General features: G+C 48.3%; 1 long non-coding RNA gene across 1 annotated transcript in view; it reads left to right on the forward strand.

Moving 5' to 3' along the window:
- LOC123995440 overlaps positions 1-26,723 on the forward strand; it is a 118,767-nt gene that overhangs the window by 71,647 nt on the left and 20,397 nt on the right. The window contains exon 2 of the long non-coding RNA XR_006831834.1: positions 20,525-20,584. This is a non-coding gene — a long non-coding RNA (uncharacterized LOC123995440). The remainder of the gene's footprint in view (positions 1-20,524; positions 20,585-26,723) is intronic.

Consider the following 26,723-nt stretch of genomic DNA (forward strand, 5'->3'; position numbering starts at 1 on the left):
ATACACACACACATACAGTGCCTTGCGAAAGTATTCGGCCCCCTTGAACTTTGCGACCTTTTGCCATTATTTCAAACTTTTTAACAAATCAAAAGCTGAAAAATTGGGTGTGCAAAATTATTCAGCCTCCTTAAGTTAATACTTTGTAGCGCCACCTTTTGGATTGGACTGAGGTCTGGACTTTGACTTGGCCATTCTAACACCTGGATATGTTTATTTTTGAACCATTCCATTGTAGATTTTGCTTTATGTTTTGGATCATTGTCTTGTTGGAAGAAAAATCTCCGTCCCAGTCTCAGGTCTTTTGCAGACTCCATCAGGTTTTCTTCCAGAATGGTCCTGTATTTGGCTCCATCCATCTTCCCATCAATTTTAACCATCCTCCCTGTCCCTGCTGAAGAAAAGCAGGCCCAAACCATGATGCTGCCACCACCATGTTTGACAGTGGGGATGGTGTGTTCAGGGTGATGAGCTGTGTTGCTTTTACGCCAAACATAACGTTTTGCATTGTTGCCAAAAAGTTCCATTTTGGTTTCATCTGACCAGAGCACCTTCTTCCACATGTTTGGTGTGTCTCCCAGGTGGCTTGTGGCAAACTTTAAACGACACTTTTTATGGATATCTTTAAGAAATGGCTTTCTTCTTGCCACTCTTCCATAAAGGCCAGATTTGTGCAATATACGACTGATTGTTGTCCTATGGACAGAGTGTCCCACCTCAGCTGTAGATCTCTGCAGTTCATCCAGAGTGATCATGGGCCTCTTGGCTGCATCTCTGATCAGTCTTCTCCTTGTATGAGCTGAAAGTTTAGAGGGACGGCCAGGTCTTGGTAGATTTGCAGTTGTCTGATACTCCTTCCATTTTAATATTATCGCTTGCACAGTGCTCCTTGGGATGTTTAAAGCTTGGGAAATCTTTTTGTATCCAAATCCGGCTTTAAACTTCTTCACAACAGTATCTCGGACCTGCCTGGTGTGTTCCTTGTTCTTCATGATGCTCTCTGCGTTTTTAACGGACCTCTGAGACTATCACAGTGTAGGTGCATTTATACGGAGACTTGATTACACACAGGTGGATTGTATTTATCATCATTAGTCATTTAGGTCAACATTGGATCATTCAGAGATCCTCACTGAACTTCTGGAGAGAGTTTGCTGCACTGAAAGTAAAAGGGGCTGAATAATTTTGCACGCCCAATTTGTCAGTTTTTGATTTGTTAAAAAAGTTTGAAATATCCAATAAATGTCGTTCCACTTCATGATTGTGTCCCACTTGTTGTTCATTCTTCACAAAGAAATACAGTTTTATAACTATGTTTGAAGCCTGAAATGTGGCAAAAGGTCGCAAAGTTCAAGGGGGCCGAATACTTTCGCAAGGCACTGTACACACACACACACACACACACACACACACACACACACACACACACACACACACACACACACACACACACACACACACACACACACACACACACACACACACGTTTTGTTCATCTATCCTCGTGGGAACCCATAAATGTATTTCCATTCCAAAACTAAATTTACTAAAACTAACTCGAATTCTAACCCTAATTGTAGCCTTTGTCCTCATGGGGATGTGAGGAATGTCCCCATGAGAGGGAATGTCCCCATGAGAGGGAATGTCCCCATGAGAGGGAATGTCCCCATGAGAGGGAATGTCCCCATGAGGGGGAATGTCCCCATGAGGGGGAATGTTCCTTGTTGTACTATCCTTTGTGGGGACTTCATGAATATTTTTAGGTCCCCACAAGGATAGAAGAACACACACACACACACACACACACACACACACACACACACACACACACACACACACACACACACACACACACACACACACACACACACACACACACACACACACACACACACACACACACACACACACGCATCCTATGTCTAACAAGCCTCTCTCATCCTCTCTCTCTGTCAGACAGGGGGATTCATGGTAGTGGGCGTGGCCAATAGCACAGTCTCCGAACTAAACCTTTTCGAGGCTGTTTTTTAAAGCTAGTTTCCTGCAATTATTTAAATTATTATGCCTTCTGAGTGACTCAATCATTGTAACTAAATCAATGGGTGCCATAAACCACAACAATTTTTTTACATTTTAAGTTCTCCCTGATTTTTATTTTTTGTTGTGTGTTTTTTGGTGGTTGTTAGTTCTCAAAACGATTTATCAGAGTCGGCCCGCCACTGCCAAATGAATATAGGGGAAACACTGAGAACAGAGCAGTGGCCCCAGATGTCTAGTCAGGCAACGGAATGATCCTTTCGTTAGACTGGGTTAGCTGCATGACTGAAGGGTGAGGTCTGAGGGCAGAGAAAGACTCAGCGCCTGGCTCGCCTTCTCATTCAGACAACCCCCCACCTTCTTTCTCACATTCCTTTTCTCCCTCTCGCTGTGCCAGTTACGGAGATGCAAAGCTTGTGGCCTCTGACCCCCTCTTGTCTTAGAACCCAGAATTACCCAGAGTCCTTGGCGCTGGGGTTCTCACGGCAGTTGTCAGTCTGGGTGGGGACCTGTTGCCATGACAGTTGCTCTGACAAATGTCTCCAGTTGCCATGATGGCTGGGTGGACACTTTCACTTTTAAAGATTAGGCCTATTATTATATTACTTATCTAATCTATTATTATATTATATTACTATTATCTAATCTATTATTATATTATATTACTATTATCTAATCTATTATTATATTACTATTATCTAATCTATTATTATATTACTATTATCTAATCTATTATTATATTATATTACTATTATCTAATCTATTATTATATTACTATTATCTAATCTATTATTATATTACTTATCTAATCTATTATTATATTATATTACTATTATCTAATCTATTATTATATTATATTACTATTATCTAATCTATTATTATATTACTATTATCTAATCTATTATTATATTATATTACTATTATCTAATCTATTATTATATTATATTACTATTATCTAATCTATTATTATATTACTTATCTAATCTATTATTATATTATATTACTATTATCTAATCTATTATTATATTATATTACTATTATCTAATCTATTATTATATTACTTATCTAATCTATTATTATATTATATTACTATTATCTAATCTATTATTATATTATATTACTATTATCTAATCTATTATTATATTATATTATTATATAATCTATTATTATATTACTATTATCTAATCTATTATTATATTACTATTATCTAATCTATTATTATATTATATTACTATTATCTAATCTATTATTATATTATATTACTATTATCTAATCTATTATTATATTATATTACTATTATCTAATCTATTATTATATTATATTACTATTATCTAATCTATTATTATATTATATTACTATTATCTAATCTATTATTATATTATATACTATTAGAATGTATATATTACATGACTAATAATCTAATCTATTATATAATATTAGCTAATCTGCTAAATTATTATATATACCTATATATATATATTATATTACTATTATCTAATCTATTATTATATTATATTACTATCATCTAATCTATTATTATATTATATTACTATCTAATCTATTATTATATTATATTACTATCTAATCTATTATTATATTATATTACTATTATCTAATCTATTATTATATTATATTACTATTATCTAATCTATTATTATATTATATTACTATCTAATCTATTATTATATTATATTACTATCTAATCTATTATTATATTATATTACTATTATCTAATCTATTATTATATTATATTACTATTATCTAATCTATTATTATATTATATTACTATCTAATCTATTATTATATTATATTACTATCTAATCTATTATTATATTATATTACTATCTAATCTATTATTATATTATATTACTATCTAATCTATTATTATATTATATTACTATCTAATCTATTATTATATTATATTACTATCTAATCTATTATTATATTATATTACTATCTAATCTATTATTATATTATATTACTATCTAATCTATTATTATATTATATTACTATCTAATCTATTATTATATTATATTACTATCTAATCTATTATTATATTATATTACTATCTAATCTATTATTATATTATATTACTATTATCTAATCTATTATTATATTATATTACTATTATCTAATCTATTATTATATTATATTACTATCTAATCTATTATTATATTATATTACTATCTAATCTATTATTATATTATATTACTATCTAATCTATTATTATATTATATTACTATCTAATCTATTATTATATTATATTACTATCTAATCTATTATTATATTATATTACTATCTAATCTATTATTATATTATATTACTATCTAATCTATTATTATATTATATTACTATCTAATCTATTATTATATTATATTACTATCTAATCTATTATTATATTATATTACTATCTAATCTATTATTATATTATATTACTATCTAATCTATTATTATATTATATTACTATCTAATCTATTATTATATTATATTACTATCTAATCTATTATTATATTATATTACTATCTAATCTATTATTATATTATATTACTATCTAATCTATTATTATATTATATTACTATCTAATCTATTATTATATTATATTACTATCTAATCTATTATTATATTATATTACTATCTAATCTATTATTATATTATATTACTGTTATATAATCGTTAGAATAGAATAAATACCTTGTGACTGAATTAATCAATTAATTCTCCATGAAATTCGAATGCGGGTCTTTCATTCATATTGAGGGTTTCAACTTGACAGCAAAAAAAGAGGTGTCAGTGAAAGATGGTCTAATTTATTCTCTAAATGAAGATTTGATTCTGAACGAAGGGTTTTAGAGTGAACGTTTCTGAAAATACCATTTGGAATGCTATCTCTATTCTAAATGAAATGCTAACATCTCTTTGTCAACGTAACTTTTCTAAGTGGTTTGTTGTTTACACATCATGCTACAGGGGGAGATGACACGGTCGCCTGTGTGTTGCATGTTGGTTTGAATCAAATGTAACAGGAAAAGCAGTCCATAATTTACCATAAGTACTGGGCTCTACTGGGTTTGTCTTGTCCCTCCATCCTTCCCTTTCCTCCCTCCATCCCTCTTCTCTCCTTCCCTCTTCCCTCCATCCCTCCTTCCCTCTTCTCTCCATCCCTCTTCCCTCCATCCCTCCTTCCCTCTTCTCTCCTTCCCTCTTCTCTCCATCCCTCTTCTCTCATCCCACTCTTCTCTTCATTCCCCCTCCCTCTCCCCCTCCCTTCCATTTCCATCCCTCTCTCTTCCCTCCATCCCTCCTTCCCTCTTCTCTCCATCCCTCTTCTCTCCATCCCTCTCTCTTCCCTCCATCCCTCCTTCCCTCTTCTCTTCATCCCTCTTCTCTCATCCCACTCTCTCTTCTCTTCATTCCCCCTCCCTCTCCCCCTCCCTTCCATTTCCATCCCTCTCTCTTCCCTCCATCCCTCCTTCCCTCTTCCCTCCATCCCTCCTTCCCTCTTCCCTCCATCCCTCTTCTCTCCTCCCTCCGTTCCTCCTTCCCTCTTCTCTCCATCCCTCTCTCTTCCCTCCCTCTTCCCTCTTTTCTCTCCCTCCCTCTCGCTCTCTCTCTGAGCCAGATTTGTAGAGTGTCTGTGAGGGTACCTTCCCCACGACCTAGTTTGCTGTTGTAGATCCTGGTGGGCCAGCTCTGAGTAGATATTGATCTAGAGGGAAGTTAAATAGGAAAGACTGGGAGATGTTGAGCAGCTGTTGTGTTGTTCCTGGGGCTTTTCAGCCTTCCAGTTGTCCCGCTGGGGGAACTTGTGAACTCAGAGGGACGATAACGTGACTGTCCTCTGGATCATCGGAATATATGAAATAACGTCCTTTTCCTCATAAAATAAAAACAAGACCGATGAGCCAAGTCTCTCTTCCTCTCTCGCTCCCTCTTTCGCTCCCTCTTTCGCTCCCTCTTTCGTCCCCTCTTTCGCCCCCTCTCTCTCTCCCTCTCTCTCTCGCTCCCTCTCTCTCTCGCTCCCTCTCTCTCTCGATCCCTCTCTCTCTCGCTCCCTCTCTCTCTCGCTCCCTCTCTCTCTCTCTCGCTCCCTCTCTCTCTCTCTCGCTCCCTCTCTCTCGCTCTCTCGCTCTCTCGCTCTCTCGCTCTCTCGCTCTCTCTCTCCCTCTCTCCCTCTCTGCAGGAGTTCCGTAGTGTCGGGCCAGTGGACTGATTTATCTTTGGTTGGCCCTGTCTCACTTTTAGCACGCACTGTGATACAGTTCCCAGGCTCATAGCATAGTCAGCCCAGACAGCAGGCCTGCTCATCTCCTCAGCCCAGGGGTGTGTTTGTGAACCTGGCTGAAGACATGACCTCAGTCTGCCTGCCATGGTTCTTTTCCTCTCTGTCTAATTTATGGAACAGTGTCTTTCTGTCACAGGGCCTGCATCCCAAGTGGTCCCCTATTCCCTTCATAGTGTGTTACTTTTGAACAGAGCCCTATTGGCTTCTAAATTCTGAATAGGGTGCCATTCAGGACAGAGCCAGTAATGACGACTACGCTGGCTCCACCACTTGGCCTTTTGGATGAACCTCTCCTCTACTTCAAAGTGGAATGTGTTGTCAGTGCCTCTACCCAGGCCTGATACCTCACCCTGACCCTGTGCAGGGTCACTATTTCACTAGCCTTATAATGATGAACTCATACCACAGTAGTATGAGCGAGAGAGTGCTGTCTGGTTGATGAACTCATGCCACAGTAGTATGAGCGAGAGAGTGCTGTCTGGTTGATGAACTCGTACCACAGCAGTATGAGTGAGAGAGGGTTGTCTGGTTGATGAACTCGTACCACAGTAGTATGAGTGAGAGAGGGTTGTCTGGTTGATGAACTCGTACCACAGCAGTATGTGAGAGGGCTGTCTGGTTGATGAACTCATACCACAGCAGTGTGAGAGAGGGCTGTCTGGTTGATGAACACATACCACAGCAGTGTGAGAGAGGGCTGTCTGGTTGATGAACTCATACCACAGCAGTATGAGAGAGGGCTGTCTGGTTGATGAACTCATACCACAGCAGTGTGAGAGAGGGCTGTCTGGTTGATGAACTCATACCACAGCAGTGTGAGAGAGGGCTGTCTGGTTGATGAACTCATACCACAGCAGTATGAGAGAGGGCTGTCTGGTTGATGAACTCATACCACAGCAGTGTGAGAGAGGGCTGTCTGGTTGATGAACTCATACCACAGCAGTATGTGAGAGGGCTGTCTGGTTGATGAACTCATACCACAGCAGTATGAGCGTGTCTCTCTCTAGTGTCTCTCTCTAGTGTGTCTCTAGTGTCTCTCTAGTGTGTCTCTAGTTTCTCTCTCTAGTGTCTTTCACTCTCTCGCCTCATCTCTAGTGTCTTTTTCTAGTCTCTCACTCTCTCGTCTTTCACTCTCTCGCCTCTAGTGTCTTTCTCTAGTTTCTCTCTAGTCTCTCTCTCTCGTGTCTTTCTCTCTCTCTCCTCTCTAGTGTCTCTCGTGTCTTTCTCTCATCTCTCTAGTGTGTCTCTCTCTCTAGTGTGTCTCTCTCTAGTGTCTCTCTCTCTATCTAGTGTCTCTCTCTCTCTCTCTCGTCTCTCACTCTAGTCTCTCTTTAGTCTCTCTCTAGTCTCCCATCTCTCCCTCTCTCTGGTGTTTGTCTCTCTCTGGTTCTGGTTGAAGCCTTCTGGAGCATTCTGCCCTGTCCTCTACTGGAGAGTTCTACTCCTGTCCTCTACTGGAGAGTTCTACTCCTGTCCTCTACTGGAGAGTTCTACTCCTGTCCTCTACTGGAGAGTTCTACTCCTGTCCTCTACTGGAGAGTTCTACTCCTGTCCTCTACTGGAGAGTTCTACTCCTGTCCTCTACTGGAGAGTTCTACTCCTGTCCTCTACTGGAGAGTTCTACTCCTGTCCTCTACTGGAGAGTTCTACTCCTGTCCTCTACTGGAGAGTTCTACTCCTGTCCTCTACTGGAGAGTTCTACTCCTGTCCTCTACTGGAGCGTTCTACTCCTGTCCTCTACTGGAGCGTTCTACTCCTGTCCTCTACTGGAGCGTTCTACTCCTGTCCTCTACTGGAGCCTTCTACTCCTGTCCTCTACTGGAGCCTTCTACTCCTGTCCTCTACTGGAGCCTTCTACTCCTGTCCTCTACTGGAGCCTTCTACTCCTGTCCTCTACTGGAGCCTTCTACTCCTGTCCTCTACTGGAGCCTTCTACTCCTGTCCTCTACTGGAGCCTTCTACTCCTGTCCTCTACTGGAGCGTTCTACTCCTGTCCTCTACTGGAGCGTTCTACTCCTGTCCTCTACTGGAGAGCTCTACTCCTGTCCTCTACTGGAGCGTTCTACTCCTGTTTTCTACTGGAGCGTTCTACTCCTGTCTTCTACTGGAGCGTTCTACTCCTGTCTTCTACTGGAGCGTTCTACTCCTGTCTTCTACTGGAGCGTTCTACTCCTGTCTTCTACTGGAGCGTTCTACTCCTGTCTTCTACTGGAGAGTTCTACTCCTGTCTTCTACTGGAGCGTTCTACTCCTGTCTTCTACTGGAGCGTTCTACTCCTGTCCTCTACTGGAGCCTTCTACTCCTGTCTTCTACTGGAGCCTTCTACTCCTGTCTTCTACTGGAGAGTTCTACTCCTGTCTTCTACTGGAGAGTTCTACTCCTGTCTTCTACTGGAGCGTTCTACTCCTGTCCTCTACTGGAGCCTTCTACTCCTGTCTTCTACTGGAGCGTTCTACTCCTGTCTTCTACTGGAGAGTTCTACTCCTGTCTTCTACTGGAGCGTTCTACTCCTGTCTTCTACTGGAGCGTTCTACTCCTGTCTTCTACTGGAGCGTTCTACTCCTGTCTTCTACTGGAGAGTTCTACTCCTGTCTTCTACTGGAGCGTTCTACTCCTGTCTTCTACTGGAGCGTTCTACTCCTGTCTTCTACTGGAGCGTTCTACTCCTGTCTTCTACTGGAGAGTTCTACTCCTGTCTTCTACTGGAGAGTTCTACTCCTGTCCTCTACTGAGGCGGCAGACAGAACAGAAGAGGTGACGTAGTGGAAGTATTTAGGTGTTAATGACTCTCTCAGGTTCAGGAGTTCCTCACACAAAGGGGATATGGTAGGATGCTGTCATTCTCATTTCTATTTAATGGCTTCAGTTTGCAGAGTTCCCGCGTGCGTGTGTGTGTGCGTGCGTGCGTGCGTGCGTCGTGCTCTGAGATGAGTCGTCTAACATCCGGGTAATAACTTGACACAATGATTCATCCAGTAGATTCTGGGCGATGGTTCTCGTCGTCTCTTTCAGCCCATGAACAGCAGAACGACGGGGATAATTAGTGTGTGAGCGGCTATAGAAAGAGGCCTCCATCAGAGGACCTATGTTTAGACCAGAAGACGATAAAGGGGCTCATTGTGGAGAGTACATTTCCTGTCTCTCACACAGAGACCAGACACTTTATTCCTCATATGTACAGGATACACAGTAAAATACAGGAAGGCACAATTTATAGTCCAATATTTACACATGTTTTGGGGAAGGGGATGTATTTAGGAATCATAGTAAGAGTCTGGTAGGAGAAGTTGTGATGTGTGTCTTAGTGTTGTCACCATGCCAGAATTTTGACTTCGATACCAAAACGACACCGCAGCTTCCAAGTACCAGAATGGCACAGATCAGGATGTTCACTGGATCCAGACAGATCAACTCAGCTACTGCTCTGTTCACTGGTGGCGTGTGTCTGGTGGCGTCTGTCTGGTGGCGTGGGGTGTCTGGTGGCGTGGGGTGGGGTGTCTGGTGGCGTGGGGTGTCTGGTGGCGTGGGGTGTCTGGTGGCGTGGGGTGTCTGGTGGGGTGTCTGGTGTCTGGTGGGGTGTCTGGTGGCGTGGGGTGTCTGGTGGCGTGGGGTGTCTGGTGGCGTGGGGTGTCTGGTGGGGTGTCTGGTGGCGTGGGGTGTCTGGTGGCGTGTCTGGTGGCGTGTCTGGTGGGGTGTCTGGTGGGGTCAGATTAGACACTGGTTACAGTGAGAAGCTTCCTCTTGAGTGCACAGCTTGATGAAAACCAAGAAAGTAGACCTCTGTTTACATCACACTGTCAAGCATTTCACACATTATTTAGAGACTGACTGTTAGGACTTGGTGGTCGACAGCAGCAGAGGCTTTTGATGAGGCAGGTGAACCTGCAGTGTGTCTGTCTGTGTGTCTCTCTGTGTGTCTCTCTCTCTCTGTGTGTCTCTCTGTGTGTCTCTCTGTGTCTCTCTGTGTGTCTCTGTGTGTCTCTCTCTCTCTCTCTCTCTCTCTCTCTCTCTCTCTCTCTCTGTCTCTGTCTCTGTCTCTGTCTCTGTCTCTGTCTCTCTCTGTCTCTCTGTCTGAGACGAAGTCAGGGAATTGGTATTTTCCTAACAACTCTAGGGCAGGCCAGGCTGAAGCAGACTGTGAGAGCAGACCAGCAGCTGTAGAACTAAGCGTGTGGATTTCTCCTTCCTGTCAGGCTGCAGCAGGACTATGGCCTTAACAGGGCTCTCTCTCCTATCTTCCTCCTCACTCAAATGTTTCTTCCCTTCCCTCATCCCCATCAGTCTGCTCCTTCCTCCCTCTCTCAGGGTGATCTGTCTGCTCCTTCCTCCCTCTCTCAGGGTGATCTGTCTGCTCCTTCCTCCCTCTCTCAGGGTGATCTGTCTGCTCCTTCCTCCCTCTCTCAGGGTGATCTGTCTGCTCCTTCCTCCCCCTCTCAGGGTGATCTGTCTGCTCCTTCCTCCCCCTCTCAGGGTGATCTGTCTGCTCCTTCCTCCCTCTCTCAGGGTGATCTGTCTGCTCCTTCCTCCCTCTCTCAGGGTGATCTGTCTGCTCCTTCCTCCCTCTCTCATGGTGATCTGTCTGCTCCTTCCTCCCCCTCTCTCAGGGTGATCTGTCTGCTCCTTCCTCCCCCTCTCAGGGTGATCTGTCTGCTCCTTCCTCCCCCTCTCTCAGGGTGATCTGTCTGCTCCTTCCTCCCTCTCTCAGGGTGATCTGTCTGCTCCTTCCTCCCTCTCTCTCAGGGTGATCTGTCTGCTCCTTCCTCCCCCTCTCTCAGGGTGATCTGTCTGCTCCTTCCTCTCTCAGGGTGATCTGTCTGCTCCTTCCTCCCCCTCTCTCAGGGTGATCTGTCTGCTCCTTCCTCTCTCAGGGTGATCTGTCTGCTCCTTCCTCCCCCTCTCTCAGGGTGATCTGTCTGCTCCTTCCTCTCTCAGGGTGATCTGTCTGCTCCTTCCTCCCCCTCTCTCAGGGTGATCTGTCTGCTCCTTCCTCCCCCTCTCAGGGTGATCTGTCTGCTCCTTCCTCCCCCTCTCTCAGGGTGATCTGTCTGCTCCTTCCTCCCCCTCTCTCAGGGTGATCTGTCTGCTCCTTCCTCTCTCAGGGTGATCTGTCTGCTCCTTCCTCTCTCAGGGTGATCTGTCTGCTCCTTCCTCCCCCTCTCTCAGGGTGATCTGTCTGCTCCTTCCTCTCTCAGGGTGATCTGTCTGCTCCTTCCTCCCCCTCTCTCAGGGTGATCTGTCTGCTCCTTCCTCTCTCAGGGTGATCTGTCTGCTCCTTCCTCCCCCTCTCTCAGGGTGATCTGTCTGCTCCTTCCTCCCTCTCTCAGGGTGATCTGTCTGCTCCTTCCTCCCCCTCTCAGGGTGATCTGTCTGCTCCTTCCTCCCTCTCTCAGGGTGATCTGTCTGCTCCTTCCTCCCCCTCTCAGGGTGATCTGTCTGCTCCTTCCTCCCTCTCTCAGGGTGATCTGTCTGCTCCTTCCTCCCCCTCTCAGGGTGATCTGTCTGCTCCTTCCTCCCCCTCTCAGGGTGATCTGTCTGCTCCTTCCTCCCTCTCTCAGGGTGATCTGTCTGCTCCTTCCTCCCCCTCTCAGGGTGATCTGTCTGCTCCTTCCTCCCTCTCTCAGGGTGATCTGTCTGCTCCTTCCTCCCCCTCTCAGGGTGATCTGTCTGCTCCTTCCTCCCTCTCTCAGGGTGATCTGTCTGCTCCTTCCTCCCCCTCTCAGGGTGATCTGTCTGCTCCTTCCTCCCTCTCTCAGGGTGATCTGTCTGCTCCTTCCTCCCTCTCTCATGGTGATCTGTCTGCTCCTTCCTCCCTCTCTCAGGGTGATCTGTCTGCTCCTTCCTCCCTCTCTCAGGGTGATCTGTCTGCTCCTTCCTCCCTCTCTCAGGGTGATCTGTCTGCTCCTTCCTCCCCCCCTCAGGGTGATCTGTCTGCTCCTTCCTCCCCCCCTCAGGGTGATCTGTCTGCTCCTTCCTCCCTCCCTCTCTCAGGGTGATCTGTCTGCTCCTTCCTCCCCCTCTCAGGGTGATCTGTCTGCTCCTTCCTCCCTCTCTCAGGGTGATCTGTCTGCTCCTTCCTCCCCCTCTCAGGGTGATCTGTCTGCTCCTTCCTCCCCCTCTCAGGGTGATCTGTCTGCTCCTTCCTCCCTCTCTCAGGGTGATCTGTCTGCTCCTTCCTCCCCCTCTCAGGGTGATCTGTCTGCTCCTTCAAGCAATAGCAACAATTAATACCCTTTCAGACACAATGCAGCTACGCTAACGGGTCGATAGCGACAATTAACAATTAATACCCTTTTAGGCTCATCAGAAGTGTCTGTTTTCAGACAGTAGAATTCTGCTCCGGAATAGATGTTGAGCGTTGTTTCCCTGACAACGATAAATGTTGCTGATTAGTGTGCTGCTGTGTTGTTGTTGTTTATGGTAGCTAGATGTGTTTTTATTTCTAATAAATCATTGTATTTAACAAACTAAACTCCTTTTTGTTTTTTAAACGTTTTATTTTTAAAGGAAGGAATGTTCTGTGTGCAGGAGGCAAGCAGCAGGTCAATATTATTTGATTGACAGTTCTGGTTGCCTAGTGATGGATTTAAGTTTGGCTTCAGAAGAGGCATTTCTTTACAGGCAAGTTAAATGTCTGTTCATATCACAAGAGAAGGTTTTTGTATCGGCATTTAAAAAAAACATAGTGTAACCTACCTAGACCGACAGACACCGGCAGACACCGGTCAACACCGGCAACAGGCAGACACCGGCAACAGGCAGACACCGGCAACAGGCAGACACCGGCAACAGAGACACGAGACAAGCACTCAGATGGGTCTGTTGGTGTTAAGGTAGGGGATCTGACTGGTTAAGGTAGGGGATCTGACTGGTTAAGGTAGGGGATCTGACTGGTTAAGGTAGGGGATCTGACTGGTTAAGGTAGGGGATCTGACTGGTTAAGGTAGAGGATCTGACTGGTTAAGGTAGGGGATCTGACTGGTTAAGGTAGGGGATCTGACTGGTTAAGGTAGAGGTTAAGGTAGGGGATCTGACTGGTTAAGGTAGGGGATCTGACTGGTTAAGGTAGAGGTTAAGGTAGGGGATCTGACTGGTTAAGGTAGGGGATCTGACTGGTTAAGGTAGGGGATCTGACTGGTTAAGGTAGGGGATCTGACTGGTTAAGGTAGGGGATCTGACTGGTTAAGGTAGGGGATCTGACTGGTTAAGGTAGGGGATCTGACTGGTTAAGGTAGGGGATCTGACTGGTTAAGGTAGGGGATCTGACTGGTTAAGGTAGGGGATCTGACTGGTTAAGGTAGGGGATCTGACTGGTTAAGGTAGAGGATGGTTAAGGTAGAGGATCTGACTGGTTAAGGTAGGGGATCTGACTGGTTAAGGTAGGGGATCTGACTGGTTAAGGTAGAGGATCTGACTGGTTAAGGTAGGGGATCTGACTGGTTAAGGTCGGGGATCTGACTGGTTAAGGTAGGGGATCTGACTGGTTAAGGTAGGGGATCTGACTGGTTTAGGGGATCTGACTGGTTAAGGTAGGGGATCTGACTGGTTAAGGTAGGGGATCTGACTGGTTAAGGTAGGGGATCTGACTGGTTAAGGTAGGGGATCTGACTGGTTAAGGTAGGGGATCTGACTGGTTAAGGTAGGGGATCTGACTGGTTAAGGTAGGGGATCTCTGGTTAAGGTAGGGGATCTGACTGGATCTGACTGGTTAGGTAGGGGATCTGACTGGTTAAGGTAGAGGATCTGACTGGTTAAGGTAGGGGATCTGACTGGTTAAGGTAGAGGATCTGACTGGTTAAGGTAGGGGATCTGACTGGTTAAGGTAGAGGATCTGACTGGTTAAGGTAGGGGATCTGACTGGTTAAGGTAGGGGATCTGACTGGTTAAGGTAGGGGATCTGACTGGTTAAGGTAGGGGATCTGACTGGTTAAGGTAGAGGATCTGACTGGTTAAGGTAGGGGATCTGACTGGTTAAGGTAGGGGATCTGACTGGTTAAGGTAGGGGATCTGACTGGTTAAGGTAGGGGATCTGACTGGTTAAGGTAGGGGATCTGACTGGTTAAGGTAGGGGATCTGACTGGTTAAGGTAGGGGATCTGACTGGTTAAGGTAGGGGATCTGACTGGTTAAGGTAGGGGATCTTGACTGGTTAAGGTAGGGGATCTGACTGGTTAAGGTAGAGGTTAAGGTAGGGGATCTGACTGGTTAAGGTAGGGGATCTGACTGGTTAAGGTAGGGGATCTGACTGGTTAAGGTAGGGGATCTGACTGGTTAAGGTAGGGGATCTGACTGGTTAAGGTAGGGGATCTGACTGGTTAAGGTAGAGGATGGTTAAGGTAGAGGATCTGACTGGTTAAGGTAGGGGATCTGACTGGTTAAGGTAGGGGATCTGACTGGTTAAGGTAGGGGATCTGACTGGTTAAGGTAGAGGATCTGACTGGTTAAGGTAGGGGATCTGACTGGTTAAGGTCGGGGATCTGACTGGTTAAGGCAGAGGAAGGACAGATAAACCCCTCCTCCGATCTCTAGATTCTAGTGGAGAAATATCTCTGTGTTAACTAACCGCAGCCTGGCAGGCTGGACCCATCGTCCTTTACTAACGTGGAGAGTCGTCTTCCAGGGTTTGGTTTGGGGACGGCCAACATTCCTGCTGCTGTCCCATGGTATTTCCTCATCATCATCATGCTCTGAATGACCAGGTGTGTGTGTGTGTGTGTGTGTGTGTGTGTGTGTGTGTGTGTGTGTGTGTGTGTGTGTGTGTGTGTGTGTGTGTGTGTGTGTGTGTGTGTGTGTGTGTGTGTGTGTGTGTGTGTGTGTGTGTATTGGTATGCTTCAGCGTCAGACAGGCAGTCTGTTGCTGCCCCAGCACACCACAGGAAACACACACTCACATTGGGGAGGAAATTGGTGTGTGATAACATCTGCCAGTGTCCTGTTACAGTGTGTGTCCTGGTGGCTGCCAGTGTCCTGGTGGCTGCCAGTGTCCTGGTGGCTGCCAGTGTCCTGGTGGTTGCCAGTGTCCTGTTACAGTGTGTGTGATGGTGGTTGCCAGTGTCCTGTTACAGTGTGTGTCCTGGTGGCTGCCAGTGTCCTGTTACAGTGTGTGTCCTGGTGGCTGCCAGTGTCCTGTTATAGTGTGTGTGATGGTGGCTGCCAGTGTCCTGTTACAGTGTGTGTGATGGTGGCTGCCAGTGTCCTGTTACAGTGTGTGTGATGGTGGCTGCCAGTGTCCTGTTACAGTGTGTGTGATGGTGGCTGCCAGTGTCCTGTTATAGTGTGTGTCCTGGTGGTTGCCAGTGTCCTGGTGGTTGCCAGTGTCCTGTTACAGTGTGTGTCCTGGTGGTTGCCAGTGTCCTGGTGGCTGCCAGTGTCCTGGTGGCTGCCAGTGTCCTGTTACAGTGTGTGTGATGGTGGTTGCCAGTGTCCTGGTGGCTGCCAGTGTCCTGGTGGCTGCCAGTGTCCTGTTACAGTGTGTGTGATGGTGGTTGCCAGTGTCCTGGTGGCTGCCAGTGTCCTGTTACAGTGTGTGTGATGGTGGTTGCCAGTGTCCTGTTACAGTGTGTGTGATGGTGGCTGCCAGTGTCCTGGTGGTTGCCAGTGTCCTGGTGGCTGCCAGTGTCCTGTTACAGTGTGTGTGATGGTGGCTGCCAGTGTCCTGGTGGTTGCCAGTGTCCTGGTGGCTGCCAGTGTCCTGTTACAGTGTGTGTGATGGTGGCTGCCAGTGTCCTGGTGGCTGCCAGTGTCCTGGTGGCTGCCAGTGTCCTGGTGGCTGCCAGTGTCCTGTTACAGTGTGTGTGATGGTGGTTGCCAGTGTCCTGTTACAGTGTGTGTCCTGGTGGCTGCCAGTGTCCTGTTACAGTGTGTGTGATGGTGGTTGCCAGTGTCCTGTTATAGTGTGTGTGATGGTGGTTGCCAGTGTCCTGTTACAGTGTGTGTGATGGTGGCTGCCAGTGTCCTGTTATAGTGTGTGTGATGGTGGTTGCCAGTGTCCTGATGGCTGCCAGTGTCCTGGTTGTTGCCAGTGTCCTGTTACAGTGTGTGTCCTGGTGGCTGCCAGTGTCCTGTTATAGTGTGTGTGATGGTGGTTGCCAGTGTCCTGGTGTCTGCCAGTATCCTGGTGTCTGCCAGTGTCCTGGTGGCTGCCAGTGTCCTGGTGACTGCCAGTGTCCTGGTGGCTGCCAGTGTCCTGTTACAGTGTGTGTGATGGTGGTTGCCAGTGTCCTGTTACAGTGTGTGTGATGGTGGTTGCCAGTGTCCTGTTATAGTGTGTGTCCTGGTGGTTGCCAGTGTCCTGTTACAGTGTGTGTGATGGTGGTTGCCAGTGTCCTGTTACAGTGTGTGTGATGGTGGTTGCCAGTGTCCTGTTACAGTGTGTGTGATGGTGGTTGCCAGTGTCCTGTTACAGTGTGTGTCCTGGTGGCTGCCAGTGTCCTGTTACAGTGTGTGTCCTGGTGGCTGCCAGTGTCCTGTTACAGTGTGTGTGATGGTGACTGCCAGTGTCCTGGTGGCTGCCAGTGTCCTGTTACAGTGTGTGTGATGGCGTCCTAAAAAAAAGGAAATAAATTGTTTTATGGTTTGGTATTTTTCTTAAAGTTGAGGATCCCCGGGGCATGTGACCCAACAACATTTAGATTTGTTGTATAGACTCCCCGGTGTTTCTACTGGTCACGCGCTCACAGACCACCGATAAAGCGTTTTAAGGAGTAAGAACACACATTAACGGTTAGGAGAGTTGTGCAGTCCATTGCAGCCTAACTTGTGTTAAGACCTCTCTCTGATTTGTAAAACAATCCCCATCCCAGCATCCCCTGCTGTGTGGATCTGTAGCTGTTAGAGCCTCTCCAGATGTGTGTGTAGGAGGCAGAACCATATCTGTTTCCACAGCCGAATGGATCCTCTTGGAGAACCCTGTCGGGGGAGGGAGAGAGCGGGTTGGAGGGGAGGGAGAGAGCGGGTTGGAGGGGAGGGAGAGAGCGGGTTGGAGGGGAGGGAGAGAGCGGGTTGGAGGGGAGGGAGAGAGCGGGTTGGAGAGAGCGGGTTGGAGAGAGCGGGTTGGACGGGAGGGAGAGAGCGGGTTGGAGGGGAGGAAGAGAGCGGGTTGGAGGGGAGGGTGAGAGCGGAGGGAGAGAGCGGGTTGGAGGGGAGGGAGAGAGCCGGTTGGAGGGGAGGGAGAGAGCGGAGGGAGAGAGCGGGTTGGAGGGGAGGGAGAGAGCGGGTTGGAGGGGAGGGAGAGAGCGGGTTGGAGGGGAGGGAGAGAGCGGGTTGGAGGGGAGGGAGAGAGCGGAGGGAGAGAGCGGGTTGGAGGGGAGGGAGAGAGCCGGTTGGAGGGGAGGGAGAGAGCGGAGGGAGAGAGCGGGTTGGAGGGAGAGAGGGGAGGGAGAGAGCGGGTTGGAGGGGAGGGAGAGAGCGGGTTGGAGGGGAGGGAGAGAGCGGGTTGGAGGGGAGGGAGAGAGCGGGTTGGAGGGGAGGGAGAGAGCGGGTTGGAGGGGAGGGAGAGAGCGGGTTGGAGGGGAGGGAGAGAGCGGAGGGAGAGAGCGGGTTGGAGGGGAGGGAGAGAGCCGGTTGGAGGGGAGGGAGGAGCGGAGGGAGAGAGCGGGTTGGAGGGGAGGGAGAGAGGGGGTTGGAGGGGAGGGAGAGAGCGGGTTGGAGGGGAGGGAGAGAGCGGGTTGGAGGGGAGGGAGAGAGCGGGTTGGAGGGGAGGGAGAGAGCGGGTTGGAGGGGAGGGAGAGAGCGGGTTGGAGGGGAGGGAGAGAGCGGGTTGGAGGGGAGGGAGAGAGCGGGTTGGAGGGGAGGAAGAGAGCGCGTTGGAGGGGAGGAAGAGAGCGGGTTGGAGGGGAGGAAGAGAGCGGGTTGGAGGGGAGGGGAGAGAGGGGAGGGAGAGAGCGGGTTGGAGGGGAGGGAGAGAGCGGGTTGGAGGGGGGGAGAGAGCGGGTTGGAGGGGAGGGAGAGAGCGGGTTGGAGGGGAGGAGAGAGCGGGTTGGAGGGGAGGGAGAGAGCGGGTTGGAGGGGAGGAAGAGAGCGGGTTGGAGGGGGGGAGAGAGGGGAGGGAGAGAGCGGGTTGGAGGGGAGGGAGAGAGCGGGTTGGAGGGGAGGGAGAGAGGGGAGGGAGAGAGCGGGTTGGAGGGGAGGGAGAGAGCGGGTTGGAGGAGGGGAGGGAGAGAGCGGGTTGGAGGGGAGGGGAGAGCGGGTTGGAGGGGAGGGAGAGAGCGGGTTGGAGGGGAGGGAGAGAGCGCGTTGGAGGGGAGGGAGAGAGCGGGTTGGAGGGGAGGGAGAGAGCGGGTTGGAGGGGAGGGAGAGAGCGGGTTGGAGGGGAGGGAGAGAGCGGGTTGGAGGGGAGGGAGAGAGCGGGTTGGAGGGGAGGGAGAGAGCGGGTTGGAGGGGAGGGAGAGAGCGGGTTGGAGGGGAGGAAGAGAGCGCGTTGGAGGGGGGAGGAAGAGAGCGCGTTGGAGGGGAGGAAGAGAGCGGGTTGGAGGGGAGGGGAGAGGGGAGGGAGAGAGCGGGTTGGAGGGAGGGAGAGAGCGGGTTGGAGGGGAGGGAGAGAGCGGGTTGGAGGGGAGGGAGAGAGCGGGTTGGAGGGGAGGGAGAGGCGGGTTGGAGGGGAGGGAGAGAGCGGGTTGGAGGGGAGGAAGAGAGCGCGTTGGAGGGGAGGAAGAGAGCGGGTTGGAGGGGAGGGAGAGAGGGGAGGGAGAGAGCGGGTTGGAGGGGAGGGAGAGAGCGGGTTGGAGGGGAGGGAGAGGGGAGGGAGAGAGCGGGTTGGAGGGGAGGGAGAGAGCGGGTTGGAGGGGAGGGAGAGAGCGGGTTGGAGGGGAGGGAGAGAGCGGGTTGGAGGGGAGGGAGAGAGCGGGTTGGAGGGGAGGGAGAGAGCGGGTTGGAGGGAGGGGAGAGCGCGTTGGAGGGGAGGGAGAGAGCGGGTTGGAGGAGGGAGAGAGCGGGTTGGAGGGGAGGGAGAGAGCGGGTTGGAGGGGAGGGAGAGAGCGGGTTGGAGGGGAGGGAGAGAGCGGGTTGGAGGGGGGTCTGGATGTTTAAAGACTGATACAGATGCCTGGGTACACAGGGGAGATACCAGGGTTGTTTTAATACCACCCATAGTAGGGATGCACATTTTGGTACATTTTTCTGCTGACTAAAACCCAACCCTCATTAACCGGTTCACAAACGGTTCGCTTATTTATTTATTTCTCTCCCTCCCAAACAGTAAAATGATGTAAACAACAGAACATACTATGAGCACATATACAAGGAACGGAAATGTTTTGCTTAAGAGCTCAGAGAAACATGCAACAGTAGGAAGCCTGTCGTCTTACAGACAAAATACTATTATAGTCTGTTATTGAACAACTCCTGTGAGGAAGTGGCTCAGAAAACCTCCTTCACAGGAGAACACTGCTCTAAACAGAATACGTAATGTAAGTATGTGACAAAGGTGAATGTCTCTGAAGAGAAACGTAGAAAGTGGGGGGAATCTAATGGCAACAACCACTGTAGTGGGATGGGTTGCTGATATGACTAGGATCTCCATTCCCCCCTTCTCCCTCTCACCCTTCTCTCTCTCCCTCCCCCTCTTTCACTCCCGAGGGACTCTTTCTCTAGGCCGTATTGGTTACTTGAGTAACCCCCCCACACCCCCAGTGGGTTTTCAGGCAGTGGTGTTATTTTGGGATGTGCTATTTTGCTACATTTATCTCATTTTAGTTCTGCTCTGTTCTGCCAAGTCGACTCTCACGCGGTGTCTCTGTCAGAACTTGTCGTGTGTCTCTGCTGATGGGTGGAACTTCGGACCCACTAGGTGATGTGATGCTAGCCCGTGCTCAGTCCCAAATGACACATTTTTCACTAAATAGTGCAATACCCATAGGACTCTGGTCAAAAGTAACACACCATTAGGGGAACTCTCCAGATGTGTTTTTAATGCTGTGTAGACAATCCCTATGGTCGTTGAAATGCCAAAACATGGCTGTAGGAGTTGGCAAGAGAGCAAAAAAAAACAGATCTGGGACCAGGCTAGATACGATTCATGGATGTTTTGGGTTGGTTTGGACGAATGGATGGCTAGATGTTTTTTTGATTTGGTTGGACAAATGCAGGCATGTTTTCGAGTTGGTTGGATGCATGTCCAGAATGCTGAAGGGAAAAGATGTGACGTTCTCCCATAACGACATATTGTTTTACTTCCTGTTTCGATCCTGAAATGTCCCTCTTTTTCCTCTAGATCATCCTGAGAGACTGACACACACAGGGCAGGAGAATGTACCAGACACTGACGCCTCTTGTAAGTAGGTTTCAACGTTCCGTTAAAGGTTTTAGCCAACGTTTCTGATGTTGCTTTAAAGGTTTTAGCCAACGTTTCTGATGTTGCTTTGTATGACTGACTGTTAAAGCGTGCCCAAAGTAAACTGCCTGTTACTCAGGCCCAGAAGCTAGGATATGCATATAGATTTGGATAGAAAACACTCTAAAGTTTCTAAAACTGTTAAAATAAGGTCTGTGAGTATAACAGAACTGATATGGCAGGCGAAACACCGAGGACAAACCATCCAGAAAAAAAAAAATCAGCCTACCACTGTTTCCAATGGCTGTCATGTTTAATATGAAGGGAAAACCTCCCAGATTGCACTTCCTAGGGCTTCCACTAGATGTCAAGTCTTTAAAAAGAGTTTCGGGATTGTTTTTGGAAAAAATGACACTTGTATTTACATGAATGTTAAATATGACTATTTCTGTCATTTGAATTTCGCGCTCTGCATTTTCACCGGAAGTTGTCGAGATGTAACGCTAGCGTCCCACGGATCGGGAAGAAGTTAAAGGGATTGTTTATGACTGTTAAAGGGATTGTTTATGACTGACTGTTAAAGGGATTGTTTATGACTGACGGTTAAAGGGATTGTTTATGACTGACGGTTAAAGGGATTGTTTATGACTGATGGTTAAAGGGATTGTTTATGACTGACGGTTAAAGGGATTGTTTATGACTGACGGTTAAAGGGATTGTTTATGACTGACGGTTAAAGGGATTATTTCTGACTGACTGTTAATTAAAGGGATTATTTGTGACTGACTGTTAATTAAAGGTATTGTTCATGACTGACGGAAAAAGGGATTGTTCATGACTGACGGTTAAAGGGATTGTTTATGACTGTCGGTTAAAGGGATTGTTTATGACTGACGGTTAAAGGGATTGTTTATGACTGACGGTTAAAGGGATTGTTTATGACTGACGGTTAAAGGGATTGTTTATGACTGACGGTTAAAGGGATTGTTTATGACGGTTAAAGGGATTGTTTATGACTGACGGTTAAAGGGATTGTTTATGACTGACGGTTAAAGGGATTGTTTATGACTGTCGGTTAAAGGGATTGTTTATGACTGTCGGTTAAAGGGATTGTTTATGACTGTCGGTTAAAGGGATTGTTTATGACTGACGGTTAAAGGGATTGTTTATGACTGACGGTTAAAGGGATTGTTTATGACTGACGGTTAAAGGGATTGTTTATGACTGACGGTTAAAGGGATTGTTTATGACTGACGGTTAAAGGGATTGTTTATGACTGACTGTTAATTAAAGGGATTATTTGTGACTGACTGTTAATTAAAGGGATTGTTTATGACCCTTTATGCGGCTCTCTGAGCAGGGTTTTAAATTCACTAGATTCTAGCACTGGGCAGCAGGTAGCCTAGCAGTTAAGAGAGTTGGGCCAGTAACCCGAAAGGTCACTGTTCACCAAGTGGGGATTCAAACCAGAGCCAAATCTGTCAATGTGCCCTTGAGCTAGAGCACTAAGTCACTAGAGCGTTAAGTCACTAGAGCGTTAAGTCACTAGAGCGCTAAGTCACTAGAGCGCTAAGTCACTAGAGCGCTAAGTCACGAGAGCGCTAAGTCACGAGAGCGCTAAGTCACGAGAGCGCTAAGTCACGAGAGCGCTAAGTCACGAGAGCGCTAAGTCACGAGAGCGCTAAGTCACGAGAGCGCTAAGTCACGAGAGCGCTAAGTCACGAGAGCGCTAAGTCACGAGAGCGCTAAGTCACGAGAGCGCTAAGTCACGAGAGCGCTAAGTCACGAGAGCCCTACGTCACTAGAGCCCTACGTCACTAGAGCCCTACGTCACTAGAGCCCTACGTCACTAGAGCCCTACGTCACTAGAGCCCTACGTCACTAGAGCCCTACGTCACTAGAGCGCTTAACTTGAATCACTCCTGTAAATGGCTCTGGATAAGAGCGTCTGCTAAGTGACCAAAATGTTAAATGGTTGGTTGTCAAGGATACTGCTGTGCTGTTTCCTCTGGCATGGTAGTTGGTGTTTCGAAGAGTTCCTATTCCTATCTTGGATCGGTGGGATGTTTATTATTTTTTATTAGAAATTGTGTCTCTTGTATTTAAATCCAGTAATAACTAGTAAAAAGGGAAGGAGAGCTATTGAGAATTTTCCCATCTACCCAAATGGCTGTTAGATGTCCTCTCTCCCTCCGCTCAACCACTTCACAACCAACTGTTTTTCATCTCAGCAGAACAGAACACCTTTTACAAAGACTCATGGGGCTTTTAGAACAATAACACTTGTGTTTTACGGGAGGAAAGTAGTGAGTAGGCGACCCTCATCTTCTCTTATCAAGGTAGAATAGCATGTAGTGTTCCCTGACAAACGCTATCCTCCTCCTCCCAACTTTGCTGGCGCTGCTGTCTCGGAGAGCTGCTATCCTCCTCCCCCTCTTCCTCTTCCTCCTCCTCCTCCCCCTCTTCCTCCTCCTCCTCCTCCTCCCCCTCTTCCTCCTCCTCCTCCTCCCCCTCTTCCTCCTCACCCTCCTTCTCCTCCTCCCAGCTTTGCTGGAACTGCTATCTCGGAGAGCTGCTATCCTCCTCCTCACCCTTCTCCTCCTCACCCTCCACCTCCTCCTCCTCACCCTCCTCCTCCTCCCAGCTTTGCTGGAGCCGCTGTCTCTGAGAGCTGCTATCCTCCTCCTCACCCTCCACCACCTCCTCCTCCTCACCCTCCACCTCCTCCACCTCCTCCTCCTCACCCTCCACCTCCTCACCCCCTCCTCCTCCCAGCTTTGCTGGAGCTGCTGTCTCGGAGAGCTGCTATCCTCCTCCTCACCCTCCACCTCCTCCTCACCCTCCTCCTCCTCCCAGCTTTGCTGGAGCTGCTGTCTCGGAGAGCGGCTATCCTCCTCCTCACCCTCCACCTCCTCCTCACCCGCCTCCTCCTCCCAGCTTTGCTGGAGCTGCTGTCTCGGAGAGCTGCTATCCTCCTCCACCTCCTCCTCCTCACCCTCCCCTCCACCCACCACCTCCTCCTCCTCACCCTCCACCTCCTCCTCCTCCCAGCTTTGCTGGAGCTGCTGTCTCGGAGAGCTGCTATCCTCCTCCTCACCCTCAACCTCCTCCTCCTCACCCTCCACCACCTCCTCCTCCTCACCCTCCTCCTCCTCACCCTCCTCCTCCTCCCAGCTTTGCTGGAGCTGCTGTCTCGGAGAGCTGCTATCCTCCTCCTCACCCTCCACCTCCTCACCCTCCTCCTCCTCCCAGCTTTGCTGGAGCTGCTGTCTCGGAGAGCTGCTATCCTCCTCCTCACCCTCCACCTCCTCACCACCCTCCTCCTCCCAGCTTTGCTGGAGCTGCTGTCTCGGAGAGCTGCTATCCTCCTCCTCACCCTCCACCTCCTCCTCCTCACCCTCCACCTCCTCACCCTCCTCCTCCTCCCAGCTTTGCTGGAGCTGCTGTCTCGGAGAGCTGCTATCCTCCTCCTCACCCTCCACCTCCTCCTCCTCACCCGCCTCCTCCCAGCTTTGCTGGAGCTGCTGTCTCGGAGAGCTGCTATCCTCCTCCACCTCCTCCTCCTCACCCTCCACCTCCTCCTCCTCACCCTCCTCCCAGCTTTGCTGGAGCTGCTGTCTCGGAGAGCTGCTATCCTCCTCCTCACCCTCCACCTCCTCCTCCTCACCCTCCACCTCCTCACCCTCCTCCTCCTCCCAGCTTTGCTGGAGCTGCTGTCTCGGAGAGCTGCTATCCTCCTCCTCACCCTCCACCACCTCCTCCTCACCCTCCACCTCCTCCTCCTCACCCTTCTCCTCCTCCCAGCTTTGCTGGAGCTGCTGTCTCGGAGAGCTGCTATCCTCCTCCTCACCCTCCACCACCTCCTCCTCACCCTCCACCTCCTCACCCTCCTCCTCCCAGCTTTGCTGGAGCTGCTGTCTCGGAGAGCTGCTATCCTCCTCACCCTCCACCTCCTCCTCCTCACCCTCCTCCTTCTCCTCCTCCACCTCCTCCCCCTTCTCCTCCTCCTGTAATCTAAATTGGAAGCGGAGGAAGACGGAGTAGGGAAAGTAGGTGAAATGGGGAATCATCTGTTTTATCACAGGCCAACATGGACGTAGTTGTGCTACAAACACCAAATCCTTTCTCCAAATGTACAACTAGGATGAAATATAGATTTACAGCCGGGTTCTTTTTTTTTCATTCTCCTCCCTGAGAGAGTGGACGGGTACACTGAGCCATTATTCTGCTGAACACTGTGATTAGGGCTTGTCTAGCGTGACACGCTGCTCTTCCTGTCTTTCGCTAGCCTCTAACCGGGGGTAATGAGAAGGCTTTTATTTGAGCCTGGTGCTGGTGACCGTTTCTGTGTGTGTTCAGACTACAGAATGCCTCTTGAGTTAGTCACACGGACAGGTGTGTGTCTTTTGGAAGAGAGGTGATGGGAAAAGAGTCCAGGGTGTTAATGGGATCAACCTAGAGCCCAAGTGCATTGTGGTTAACCACAGGCTGGGAGGTGTTTAGACCTCACGTCCATCAGACCAATCATACACTTAAAACCCAGGTTTCTAGCCCAGCTGCAGGGAGTCTTTAATCTGTTGTTGTTAGTAATGTTTTTTTTAAAACAGATTTTGGACAAGGGATCCGTGGAATAAGTTGAGGCTGTATATATTTTTTATATTTTTCAGATTTAAACTTAAATCCATGTTAACCACCTATGCCAAATGATATTGATAGTTCTGGTGGTGTTGGTTATAGGAGCACTGGTCTCTCTGCATTACAGGAGGACAGCTGGTCTCTCTGCATTACAGGAGGACAGCTGGTCTCTCTGCATTACAGGAGGACAGCTGGTCTCTCTGCATTACAGGAGGACAGCTGGTCTCTCTGCATTACAGGAGGACAGCTGGTCTCTCTGCATTACAGGAGGACAGCTGGTCTCTGCATTACAGGAGGACAGCTGGTCTCTGCATTACAGGAGGACAGCTGGTCTACAGGAGGACAGCTGGTCTCTCTGCATTACAGGAGGACAGCTGGTCTCTCTGCATTACAGGAGGACAGCTGGTCTCTCTGCATTACAGGAGGACAGCTGGTCTCTCTGCATTACAGGAGGACAGCTGGTCTCTCTGCATTACAGGAGGACAGCTGGTCTCTCTGCATTACAGGAGGACAGCTGGTCTCTCTGCATTACAGGAGGACAGCTGGTCTCTCTGCATTACAGGAGGACAGCTGGTCTCTCTGCATTACAGGAGGACAGCTGGTCTCTCTACAGGAGGACATTACAGGAGGACACATTACAGGAGGACAGCTGGTCTCTCTGCATTACAGGAGGACAGCTGGTCTCTCTGCATTACAGGAGGACAGCTGGTCTCTCTGACAGCTTACAGGAGGACAGCTGGTCTCTCTGCATTACAGGGGACTCTCTGCATTACAGGAGGACAGCTGGTCTCTCTGCATTACAGGAGGACAGCTGGTCTCTCTGCATTACAGGAGGACAGCTGGTCTCTCTGCATTACAGGAGGACAGCTGGTCTCTCTGCAGGAGGACAGGAGGACAGCTGGTCTCTCTGCATTACAGGAGGACAGCTGGTCTCTCTGCATTACAGGAGGACAGCTGGTCTCTCTGCATTACAGGAGGACAGCTGGTCTCTCTGCATTACAGGAGGACAGCTGGTCTCTCTGCATTACAGGAGGACAGCTGGTCTCTCTGCATTACAGGAGGACAGCTGGTCTCTCTGCATTACAGGAGGACAGCTGGTCTCTCTGCATTCCAGGAGGACAGCTGGTCTCTCTGCATTACAGGAGGACAGCTGGTCTCTCAGTTTCACACCACCTCCGTTGTTAACACCTTCCTGGAACGTCTGTGGGGAGATGAATAATGTTCTCGTCTAGGTGAAATAAAGACATTGGTGATTTAAAATGCAGCACTGTTCTCCCTCGCTCCCATAAGCAGTTGACTATACTCCCATCGGTAAGCATTGTGATAATGTCTGAACAAAGGGATGGACTTGAAGGCATAACCCAATGATTCTTCTATCAGCCCAACATACACAGTACATCTAAACTCAGCAAAAAAAGAAACGTTCTCTCACTGTCAACTGCGTTAATTTTAAGCAAACTTAAACATGTGTACATATTTGTATGAACATAACCAGATTCAACAA

The sequence above is a fragment of the Oncorhynchus gorbuscha genome, linkage group LG14, assembly GCF_021184085.1.
Source record: "Oncorhynchus gorbuscha isolate QuinsamMale2020 ecotype Even-year linkage group LG14, OgorEven_v1.0, whole genome shotgun sequence".
NCBI lineage: Eukaryota > Metazoa > Chordata > Actinopteri > Salmoniformes > Salmonidae > Oncorhynchus > Oncorhynchus gorbuscha.